This window comes from Wyeomyia smithii, chromosome 3 (genome assembly GCF_029784165.1).
Source record: "Wyeomyia smithii strain HCP4-BCI-WySm-NY-G18 chromosome 3, ASM2978416v1, whole genome shotgun sequence".
NCBI lineage: Eukaryota > Metazoa > Arthropoda > Insecta > Diptera > Culicidae > Wyeomyia > Wyeomyia smithii.
In genome coordinates, this window is record NC_073696.1 from 240,063,225 (window position 1) to 240,076,649 (window position 13,425).

General features: G+C 36.6%; 1 protein-coding gene across 1 annotated transcript in view; it reads right to left on the reverse strand.

Moving 5' to 3' along the window:
• The window catches only part of LOC129730723 (zinc transporter ZIP1), a 57,978-nt gene that overhangs the window by 18,281 nt on the left and 26,272 nt on the right, over positions 1–13,425 (reverse strand). The gene's annotated exons all lie outside the window — the stretch shown is intronic.

The following is a 13,425-nucleotide window of genomic DNA, read 5'->3' on the forward strand; positions in this document are numbered from 1 at the left end:
GAATCTTATCTTTATTAATAATACTCCTAATCAAAGAGCTAAATATCATTTTTTTGAATGTAAAGGTTTATGACAGAAGGAAACAGTCACACGTTTTGATCATTGGGTTTCGCAGTACAACAAATAAATTCTTGTAGCATCAAATATTCTTCGTGAAAAAGTGAAATTTGATGCAATGGCCTTACGATCGCTCACCAGTCGCCAGTAACCACCAAGCTACAACACACTTTCGAAAGTTAGAAGAAACACAGTTCAGTAATAATACACTGGTTCGTGAACATGCCACAGGTTCAAATTGGATATTGGAGCCAAATTCTCAATTATTCTGGATATTAGCCAAAATTGTTTCACGTTTGCTGCCTTCCCAAATGCATTTTTTGACAATCGGCTCCCGTAGGGACCTTGTTTAGGGTGTGTACCATCACGAGAAACTGTTTTCTCGATTTTGGTAAAAATGGCATATTAGCCAATTTTTGAATTATGGGCAGGACTAGTAAAAAGACAATTTCCACGTGTTGTAACGTGCTGGAGCACGAAATCTATGTCTGTGATAGGGAACCTTCACGTTCACGAGGCATGACTGGAGAAACGCGTCTAATAATGCGGTAAAATTTTTAATGTCTTTTTGTGGAAATTATTGTACTCAGACAAAAACCTGTTTTGAATTGGATGAATTTTTAGTTAATAAACGTTAACCGTTTGTTATTCAAAGTTGGTCATGCTGATCGCAGCCTTTGCGCTACCCCTACAGTGGGGGGTTTACTAAATAAAGTGAAAATTAGACAACTACAAAAGAATTTGATTGCATCCCGCACAGAATGTCTGCGTGTGTTGATGCCAGGAAATTATTAACCTCCACTTATTTTTTTATTTGCCTTGAAAAAAGCATTTTGCTGTTCAAAATCGGTTGCTAATTACAACCTTTGAGCTGCCCTAACATTGGTGGAATTAAGATACACGGACAACATGCACTGTGGAAGCTATTTCACATTCAGTAAATTGGACGGGTGCGACAAATTTGAATTGCTAGGATGCAACACAGAATGCTTGCTTGCGTTGACAAAAATTATTAACTTTCAATGACTTGTTTATTTGCCTTGAAAAAGGCATTTTGATTTCCGAAATTGGATTTCCAGATGGCAATCTTCATGCTGCCCCAACACGGGGGGAATAATGGCTGTCTGGCGACACACGCTGAGAAAAACCGCGCTGCTCCTGAGACGTGGTGACCAACCACAGGGCTAGTGCTGCTGCTAAGGAAGGACGACTGCTGTTGTCGCTGTCTAGAACTACTATGAGCGGCTCCGGCTGAAACAGGCTCTTATATAGGCCAAATAGCATGTTTTCAATTGCAAGGTATATAATCCTGTCGACCGTGCTTGGGAAGCAAGCATATAACGACCAATCAGAGGTCGAATTTTTCGTTTTGACAAGCCTTGACTATTTTCAATAGTACAATAGTGTGAATAATAAAATTACAATTATCTTATTTTGGGAAGAATCTTAGAAGATTTTCCAATCTATTGCTGCAAGAAGGAAGGAAATCCATCGAATACCAACCGATTTATTAGCATTTGAAATTGGACATATTTTTCACTTTTTTCGGTTTTAGATTTTCATTTCGCATCCCTATGTAGCCGAACTTCCTGAGAGAAGTATTCTACTTCAAAACTTCAACAAGAAAGAGTCGATAGCCAATATCTTGACTGCATTTCAAATGCCTCATTTCAAATAACAAGTGTTCACTTGAATAGAAGCTGTGAACTATAGAGTTCACTAGTGTCAAAACCTAGCTGCTAAAGGTCATTCCCTATCCAATGCACGCCGTTAAGGTTGCGTGCATTTTCCTGCAAATAGAGTTTACCCCACGTGGTTAGCGCTGCGGCTCCGTTCATAGGTATAACGACACGTGAGGTTGTTTTACTCGAATTGCGATTACCTATCAGCCGGTACTTGTCTTGCATGACCTTTGACACACATGACACGATAATTCGACCTTTGTTTTGATAGCATCCTGTTTGCATGCGGACAAAATTTTGATCCAGATTCGTAGGCGCATCGCGCTCTGCAAGTTTGGCATACATTGGACAAAGTTTTATTAAGCGGAGCAGAGCAGGATGCTAAAAATAGGAGGCAACCCATGAACAGGAGCACGTTTTACAAGTATGATTTATGTCAGTCAGTAATTGGACTTAACGGTATCAAGTCACGACACGCTGTTATTATTGTAACTGGGTTTTGCAGCGGTGGTTTTGTTATTTTTTTATAAATAACAAACTTTGCATATTGCGGTATCTATTTTTATCCGATTAATTGATAAAACAGCGACGCGTAGCTTGCATGTAATGTCCTAGAAAGTTTCTAAAATTGTATATCTCAAGAAGAAAGTATTGTATAATATATAGCAGGAAAAAGATCCAATGGGATGTGAGCTAAATAATGCAATCGTTATGAATTATATTATGATTAACGTTTTGAAAGAATTGCATTTAAATAAACTACAGTGCTTTTTCGCTTTTATCAACAGTCGTGTTTATCACTACTCGCCAATTTCACGCTCGGTTTTCTCACGGTTATTTTTCGTTTTTATCACGCTTTAAAAAAAAATCTTTGAATCAAGAATAGAGTACTTCCAGTTGCAGAAAATTTACTCGAAACATCATTTTCAGTTGTACTTTGTGTCCTTGCATGTGTATAGTTTTATGAATTCTATTTATTTGATCAATTTTCTGTGGCAACCAAGTGTTATACCTGTTTCAAATAATTTGTGTCATAATTCTGAGAAAAATGAACCGTGAAACATGTATTCCATTGACTTTGGAGCAAAAATTACGTATTATTCGAGCAGTTGAGAAAGAAGATCTGGTCGGTCGCCAACATTCCGCGTGGACAAAAAAGTCATCATTCTAGGTCGAAAGCCACAATCAAAAACGTATCCCAAATTAACTTCAAAAACCTTCAAAACGTCTCTGAAGAATGCATACAAAAATTTGTGGTGAAAAACATTCCAAAAACCCAGAAGTAATCAAAGAGAAAACCATCCTGATTATAACTTAACTATAACATTTACGAAAAAAAACCTAAATTAATCCACCTAGCGGTCAGACCCAGGTCCCTACGGAAGCCGATTGTCAAAATTGTGAAACAATTTTGGCTAATATCCAAAATAATTGAGAATTTGGCTAATATCCAATATCCAATATGAACCTGTGGCATGTTCACGAACCACGGTATTATTACTGAACTGTGTTTCTTCTAACTTACGAAAGTGTGTTATAGCTTAGTGGTTACTGGCGACAGGTGAGCGATCGTAAGGCCCTTGCATCAAATTTGACTTTCCACGAAGAATATTTTAAGCTACAAACATTTATTTGTTGTACTGCGAAACCCAATGATCAAAACGTGTGACTGTTTCCTTCTGTCATAAATCTTTTCATTTAAAAAAATGATATTTAGCTCTTTGATTAGGAGTAATATTAATAAAGAGAGATTCAGATTTCATTTTGGATTTGATGAGAAAAAAGAGGACAGTGGATTGTGAGATAACCATGAATAATAATATTTTCGTTATATTATTAAATTGCTGCACGTAACAATTGTCTCGTCGTCCTTTTCATCCTCACTTGTGCTTCCGTGTTGTTTTATTAAATTTAAAACCATTCTCATCACCAACGAGTACGATATAATTCACATCGTATGGACATTAGCCAAATTGCACACCGTTTTGTCAAGTGACCTTTCGTTTATAATTGAAAAAACGGCTACTGTGTTAAAAATACGTGGCGGATGGAATTTTTCTGCAGATTTCTCTGTTTCAACTCAACGGCAAGGTTCCAGCATATATGAAGGGTGATATACTCAATAAAAAAGTTGTCATGAACAGTCAAAATATGTTGTACCGACGAAAAACTTTCAAATGCGTTTTTCTCGATTTGATGCCTATGGCATATTAGCCAATTTCTGAATTATGGGCAGATTAACTCTTTAGGTTCTAAAATATTGATGTTGAAATCTATACATATAAAAATGCAAGCCGGTCTGTCTGTCTGATCCATATAGGTTCGAAAACTGCCGAACTGATCGACGTGAAAATTTGTATGTAGGGATTTTTGGTGCCGATAAAGGTTCCAACATAAATTTCTGCACAACTTAAGAACTAACCGAGTAAATGGAACAAAATTTAGCATGTGAATGTTTTTAGAGGAAACAAAAATGTGCATAATGGTTTTACACCCCTCACTCTTCTATAAGAGAGGGGTTCCATACAAATGAAACACAAATTTCTGCACATCTCGAGAACTAATCAACTGAATAAAACCAAATTTGACAGGTAAATATTTTTAGTGGTAAAAAATATGTCCATAATATTTTTACACCCCTCCTTCTTCTGAAAGGGAGGGGTGCCATACAAATGAAACACAAATTTCTGCACATCTCTAGAACTAACCGAGTAAATGGAACCAAATTTAGCATGTGAATGTTTTTAGGGGTAACAAATATGTCCATAATGGTTCGACACCCCTCCCTCTTCTAGAAAGGAGGGGTTCAAAACAAATGATACACAAATTTCTGCACATCTCGAGAACTAACCAACTAAATGGAACCATATTTGGCAGGTAAATGTTTTTAGTGGTAACAAATTTGATCCATAATCGACCTCAGACAGCATTTTGAATTGTAAGATGGCAACTTCTGGTTTCTGGGAAACAGCCTGAAATGGTCGATTCCCATTAAATATGAGTATCTCCGGAACCAGAAAGATGGACAGAAGCTAAAAATTGATCACAGACACAATCTTGAATTTTAAGGTGGTTACTTCCGGTGTCTGGCAAACAGCCTGAAATGACCAAATACCATTCAATATGATTGTTTTCGGAACCAGGGTTACGCTCAGATGACAGAAAATGATTTCACAGGCAATTTAAAAGTCCAAGATGACGATTTTCGGTTTCTGAAAAACAGCCCAAAGTGACCAAATACCACCCAATATGAGTATCTCTGGAGCCAGAATGTTGCAAAAAGCTAAAAATTGACCTCAGACACTAATTTGAATTGTAGGATGGCAACTTCTGGTTTCTGGAAAACAGCCAAAAATGGCCGATACCCGTCTAACATGAGTATCTCCGGATCTAGAATGATACACAGCAGCTGAAATCGACCACAGACCCCATTTTGGATTCTAGGTTGGCGACTTCCGGTTCCTGGGAAACAACCGAAAATGATCGAATAACACCCAGTATCCCACCCAACCAGAATGACGCATAGAGGCCAGAAATTATCTTAAATACCATTTTAAAATCCAAAATGGCGACTACCGGTTTGTGAAAAACAGCCTAAAATAAACAAATGCTATCCAATATGAGTATCTCTGGAACCAGAATGATGCAAGGAGCTAACAATTGACGTCAGGCACCATTTAAAATTACTAAATATCAACTTCCAGGAAACAGTCGAAAATGACCGAATAATACTCAATATGGATATTTCAGTAATCGAGATGATGCATAGAAACCAAACATTGACCCTTTTGAATTTAAAGACACCACTTTTAGATTCTGTTAACCTGTGTTGTTCATCAGTTAACCCTCAGCTAGCCCGCTCATCTTATAATAATATTGATCAAATCGGTTGTGTAGTTTCTGAGATAATGAAGTTTGGTGATTTTCACATTTCGGTACATTACAAACGAGGTTACAGTCCGATTACAGTAAAATTTAATAGGGTGTTATGAGGCAGCTAGACTTTTAATTTTACACTAATTTTGAGGAAATCGGGTCAGCTATCTCTGAGAAAAGTGAGTGAGTCCAAGTAGTCTTCGGAATATGTTCCTTTTCATAGCTGGATTACACTTTTTTAAACATAACAGGCAAAGTAATAGTCCGATTGCAAAACAAATCAATAGGGTTTTATGGGGCAACTAGACCTTCCATTTGACACTGATTTTATGAGAATCGGTCCAGCCATCTCTGAGAAACATGAGTGAGTTTGAACAGTCTTCAAAACACGTTTCTTTTCATAACTTTTGAACCACAAGTTCAATCTTCATAATATTTAAAATTTAATGGTATTTCAGGTTGCCCGTTCCTTTGAAACTAATTTTGTTCAAATCGGTAGTGTAGTTTTTGAGATAATGATGTTTCATGATTTTTACATTTTGATACAAAACCTCTAAACTAAAAATCCGATCACAATGAAATTTAATAGGATCTTAAGGGTGCACCAAGACCCTTCATTTGCAATTAATTTCATGAAAATCGGTCTAGCCATCTCTGAGAAAAATGAGTGAGAATAAAAATCTGCACATACACACACATACACACACATATACATACAGAAAATGCTCAGCTCGTCGAGCTGAGTCGAGTGATATATGCCATTCGGACCTTTGGAGCACTTTTATATCTTCGGTTTTGCAAGTGATTGCTATACCTTTCTAGGAGAAAGGCAAAAACAAAAAATCTAATAACGCGTATGAAGTTAAAAACAACCGAGGATAAAAATAAGGAAGATAAAATTTGCTTTCAAGAGACCAAAAATGAACGAAAACAGTAACAAAGCAATAAAATTTACATATAATTTACAAATGGAAGGCGAGTGACATTTCTAGAAATTTTATATATTTAAGAATTTGAATGAAGTTAATTTTCGGCCTTTATTTCGATCCAAAAATACCCACCCTAGGCACTATTTAACCATTTTAAGCTGCGATCGGGTAACCCGAAAGTGCCATTTTGAATTTCAAAATGACGCCTGGGGTCGGAGTTGGGCATCATTACGGTTTTGAAAACATCTGTATTGTATGATATTTGACCAATCGAATCCACCTCAAAAAATAAGAAAACAATATCAATAAGACCAATTGGTGTTACAGAGCTTCATAGTTATATATAAATATAGCTGACAAACGACTCTAAAATCAAACTATCTGTAGATTTTTTTATAAAGGGCCAATATATTTTCTTGGCCGATTTGCATTTATTTTGGAAAAATGCCGTGTCCACGTGGCCATTACCATTACCTCATTCCTCCCTCTCGTGGACAAGTGTAAAAATTCGCATTTCCCCTACCACATCTAAGTTGTTCACGTGGAATGTGGACGATCCCTAAAATACAGTTCATCTTATCGATAATGTTTCTTACGTTTCTGAGATGTACTCGACTGTATAATGGCCAAATACTCCTAATATGGGTGTTTCCTGAAACGAGATGGTGTTTGGAAGCCAAACTACGACTCTAGATGACATTTTTAAGGCGAAACGGTGTTGAAGCCACGAATTACCGACTTCGAGCCACCACACCGCATTTTTAAAGGCACAAGACTCGGTAATACCTAATGCGTCACTTGTGAAAACGCTATTTTATGTTTGCTGCGGTGAAACAAACATAAAATAGCGTTTTAACAGGAGTCGTATTATCGCTTCTAAAAATTCGAAGTGGTGGTTCGACGATGTTTCACCTTGAATCCAGTTCTAGAATACAGCCTAAAATGGCTAATCCTCATCCAATATGGGTATTTTCTGAATCAGAAAGACACCCGGACCCCTAAAATTACCTTCGATATTATCTTAAATTCCAAGATAATAAACTATCTAAAAAGGCTACATAAAGCCTAATAGAGATATTTCCAGAACCAGAATGATTCCCAGAGGCCAGAATTCGACTCCAATCGCTGTTTTAATTTCAAATTTTGAAATCCGAACAACGTTGGGTACTTTCAACTAGTTTGTCATACTGCGAACAATAGAACCAAATAGTTCGGAAAAAAGCATCGTTTTTCAATCTTTAGACAGTTATCATCTCACCAGTACAGTAATGAACATCAATTTTGTAGAATCCGCAGTTATTCTGACGTAATAGGTAATTGTCCCCAAATCAGTGATTTATCGTAAAAAAATAATCCGCGCAGTTCGTAGAGTAATCAAATGCTAGGTAAAGACTTTATCAGCAAAATGTATTTGATTATAAACACACAGACTTCAAACTCGTACAGAATTATCAGCCGTCTATCTTGATCCAAAAGAGGGCGCTGTGTGATTTACAACATTCAGCTGATATATGCTAAACAATATAAAACAGACTCCGTTCTATTTAGGCCACACGCCCAAATTTTTTAAGCCAAAATCGGACTCTGTTAAAAACGAACGATTTGTCTCGTGTTTTTTACTTTTTAATTGGTCAATGACAACCTTAACACGAGATATGGCCACCAATGGACTAGTTTCTAAATTTAAAGTCGTTGGATGGGTTTTAGCTCAATAATCCGGGAGTGTTTGGAACACAACCGTGACAGGTCCGTATGTGGTCTATGCCGACCTCGACACTATATATGACCACCCGAGAAATTAGAGGCATGGTACGGTTCCAAGCTTCTGGTTTATTTTCGGCAACATAAAGAACCATAACACCTTTTTCGCGCGGTTGTTTGGCTTATGTCAATTGAAGGAAGACGAAACACCAAATCGAACCGTGCTAAAATCCAAGGGGAATAGAATTACGTTATCCCACGGTTTGAACCTCTGTAATATGGGTCTGTATTGTAATAAAACGATATTCTTAACAGTTAAGGTTTTTAAACTATCTCGTCAGCTAAAGAGTAACTAAGAAGCCCAAGGAAAATCATTTTTATGATGAAAATTTTTGAATTTTTTCCTGATTTGCCTGCTTAAAAAATTAATAACTCAAAAACCATACATCGTAGAACTAAAGATAAATTACCAAATCGGCTATGACATAGTCTCAAAATTTTTACGGTGGAATTTGGAAGAATAGTTTTTCTAACAGATGATAAGAATGAGATATATTGTTCTATACAAACATTTACATCCGGCAAACTGATCTTAGCTCGCAATTTTTTGTATAAAAGTGCTAGTAATGCATTCGATTAGTTATTTTTTATTTTGATTCTGTCCTAATGAATTCTTGAAGTCTTGATGATCTATCAATTTACTGGTTTTGCATTATTAAATTTTAAGAGTTTTCTGGAAATAAATAGCTGATCTAGAATGAGTTCACATTTTTGCCTTTGTCCTAGAAAGGTATAGCAATCACTTGCAAAACCGAAGATATAAAAGTGCTCCAAAGGGCCGAATGGCATATATCACTCGACTCAGCTCGACGAGCTGAGCATTTTCTGTATGTGTGTGTGTGTGTATGTGCAGATTTTTATTCTCACTCACTTTTCTCAGAGATGGCTGGACCGATTTCAATGAAATTGATTGCAAATGAAAGGTCTTGTTGTCCCATAAGACCCTATTAAATTTTATTGTAATCGGATTTTTAGTTTAGAGGTTTTGTATCAAAATGTAAATATCATGAAACATCATTATCTCTAAAACCACACAACTGATTTGAACAAAATTGGATTTAAATGAATGGGCTACCTCGAAAACCCTTAACTTTTGGATTTTATGAAGATTGAACATGTGGTTCAAAAGTTATGAAAAGAAACGTGCATGAAGAGTGTTTAATCTCACTCATGTTTCTCAGAGATGGCTGGACCGATTTTCATAAAATCAGTGTCAAATGGATGGTCTAATTGCCCCATGAGACCCTATTGATTTGTTTTGCAATCGGACAATTACCTTGCCTGTTATGTTTAAAAATGTGAAATCCAGCTATGAAAAGGAACATATTCCGAAAACTACTTGAACTCCCTCACTTTTCTCAGAGATGGCTGACCCGATTTCCACAAAATCAGTGTCAAATGAAAAGTCTAGCTGCCTTATAACACCCTATTGAATTTTACTGTAATCGAACAGGAACTTCGTCTGTAATGTACCGAAATGTGAAAATCACGAAACATCATAATCTCAGAAACTACACAACCGAATAGATCAATATTATTATCAGATGAGCGGGCTAGTCAAGGGTTAACTGATGAATTATGATTGAACACGTGGTTTCAAAGTTTGACTGCCCTATACGTTCTCATTTCGTTTGATTATAATCGAACCTAAGCAACCGTTATGTATTACATTGTTAATAAAACAACGAAAATCTATTATCTCAAAGATTACATGACTTATTTGAACATAACTAGTGTCATACGAACGAATCATCTCTCAAACTTACAAATAACAAACTTCATAACAATTTGATATGTGGCTCAAATGTTACAGAAAGGAAAGAAATTCAAAGACTATTTGAAACTATACCTGCCTCGATCGATATGTGGCCTAAACATCATTAAAATTTGGTGTCGTACTATTTGAACGTTCCAAATACATTGATTCCTTGCGATGTGTTTAAAATCTACAAACGCACGACGAATCGGCCATAGGATATGATCAAAGTCAAATAACAAATTGTTTGAAATGATTGGTGGTACTTGATAATTTTCAGCAGATTTTCTGGCATCAATCAGACACCAGAAATACCCATATTGGGAGGTATTTAGTTATTTTGGTTGTTTTCCATAAAACTAAAAATGGTCGTCTCTAAATTCAAAATGGTGTCCAGAGTCAAAGTTTGGTTTCTATGCATCATCTTGATTACGGAAATACCCATATTGAGTATTATTCGTTCATTTTCGACTGTTTCCTAGAAGTTGCCATTGAGCAATTGAAAATGGTGCCTGAAGTCAATTGTTAGCTCACTGCATCATTCTGGTTCCAGAGATACTCATATTGGATGGTATTTGGTTATTTTAGGTTGTTTTTTACAAACCGGAAGTCGCCATCTTGGATTTTAAAATGGTATTTAAGATAATTTCTGGCCTCTGAGCGTCATTCTGATTGAAGAAACACCCATATTAGGTGTTATTCGATCATTTTCGACTGTTTCCCAGGAACCGAAAATCGCCAACCTAGAATCCAAAATGGGCTCTGTGGTCGATTTCAGCTGCTGTGTATCATTATAGATCTGGAGATACTCATGTTGGACGGAAATCGGCCATTTTTGTCTGTTTTCCAGAAACCAGAAGTTGCCATCCTACAATTCATAATGGTGTCTGAGATAAATTTTTACCTTCTGGCAACCTTCTGGCTCTGGAGATACTCATATTGGGTGGAATTTGGTCATTTTCTGCTGTTTTTTAGAAACCGAAAGTCGCCATCTTAGAATTCAAAATGGTATCTGTGGTCCATTTGAGCTCCTGTGTATCATTCTAGATCCGGATATTATTATATTGGGTGGAAATCGGCCATTTTTGGCTGTTTTCCAGAAACCGGATGTACCGGATGAAAATGTTGCCTGAGGTCGATTATGGAACATATTTGTTACCACTAAAAACATTCACCTACCAAATATGGTTCCATTTAGTTGATTAGTTCGCGAGATGTGCAGAAATTTGTGCAGAAACATGTGCTTCCAGAAAAGGGAGGGGCGTCGAACCATATTTGTTAACATATTTGTTACCTCTAAAAACATTCACATACCAAATTTGGTTGTATTTTCTTGATTGGTTCTTGAGCTGTGCGAAATTTGTGTTTCATTTGTATGAAACCCCTCCCTTTCAGAAAAGGGAGGGGCGTCCAACTATTATGGACATATTTTTCACCCCTCAAAACATCCACATACCAAATTCGGCTTGACTTGCTTGGTTTGTTCTTGAGTTGTGCAGAAATTTATGTTTCATTTGTATGAGACCCCTCCCTTCCAGAAGAGAGAGGGGTCTCAAACCATCCTAGGAACCTTTATCGGCACCAAAAACCCCTACATACAAATTTTCACGTCGATCGGGTCGGTAGTTTTCGAGCCTATATGGATCAGACAGACAGACCGGACTGCATTTTTATATGTATGGATTACAACATCAATATTTTAGAACCTAAAGAGTGAATATACATTTATTGGAATGAAGTTTTCATGTAAATCTATTTTTACAAATAATAAGTTTGTATGAGAAAGGCTGGGTCTGACCGCTAGGTGGATTAATTTAGGTTTTTTTCTTAAATAATTACTTTTTAAGGGTTTTGTAGACCTTAAAACCCTATTCAATATATTTTGAGAAAATTGCAAAACTACCGAGCAGCGTGGATGTTAATCGTTTCAGGAAAAAATCTTTTAGGCATTGTCTATAAGAAGTCATGATTAGTTGTAAAGATTGACAGAGTGCTCACAGTCACAAACCTCGAAAATTCAGTATGAAAGTGATCAATCTATAAGAATAAAATAGCATCAATAATTAGTAACCGATAGATAGGATTTCACCACATTGGCAGTCACGAAATTATGATATACGAACCTCAAATACAAGTTCGATCGTGATTGAATGTTTTCTGCTGAAAATATTAAACTCTAACGAAGAATAATCATACAACTTAATTGAACAAATCAAATCATCTGTAGATAAACTTTTTTTTTTATTTCAATATTATGGATGGTGATGACGGCTTTAAGCCGGTTAGCATTACTCAAAAATGTTGTTGGTAAACTCCAAAGCAGTATCATCACAGATAAACAGACGTACCACTCCGTACAAAGTTCTACGAAAATTGTGCGACACCTACTGGACATATTTCGCAAAACATAAATTTACAGCCTTTCTGCTGTTTTGGCAACACGGTGAAAATGGAGTTATGGCTCCCAGTTCTCGATAATCACAAGCAACTCAACGCAAAATGTCTATCTATGCTTTAAAGCGTTCATAATCATTGAAATATGCTATATTTTCCATACTAAGTTAAGTGTTGCCACGATTAGATTAAGAGATAGTTTCGAAAATCAACCAAAACGGACCAAATCGACACTATCGTTCCAGTGAAAATAAATACCTTTCTAATTCTACCCAAATTGCGTCCAATATTCGCACTCCATTGCAAATACATGTACATACATTAATTTCTATTTTCCGCACAATCAAGTACCTTGTTCGTGTTTGCAAAACTGTTCCTTATGCGACTTCCGCCGATACCACGCAAGCTTTCAGGGAGGATCCTATTATTAGCATGGCTTTGGTTATTTGTGACTACTACCTGCCTGCACTAATAAACTGGAATGACTTATATACACGTGAGCGTACGCGGCTACTGAACCCATCGCTGTAGAACACGTTTATATACCTTGTTTTAAAAATTTCTATCGCTGAACCGGTTGCTAAAACAAATTAATTCTTTCTTGTGGTTCACTGTGCAACGGGGTTCGCTTAGTTAACTATAACGCAGGAGGAACAGGAAGCAACTAGTTCAAGAAACCGCTCGGACGAACAAAAGCTTGAAAGTTTTAATAATAGCATAACTTTAGTATAGTCTTAGATAGAATCGATGCAGATAGGCTAACTTCGAAGTTGTCTCAATAAAACTAGTTCAAGTGGAAAACTTTTTTCACATCGAACCCGAAGATTTTTTTCAATAAAGATGCATACCTAGCCGTCAACAGTAGAACAACTATAAACACTGATTAGACGATTGATTCGCCGGTATATCGGCAAAGGCATGCACGTCGCCACCCTTTGATTGCGGAGGTTTCCCGTCTATGACATAAACG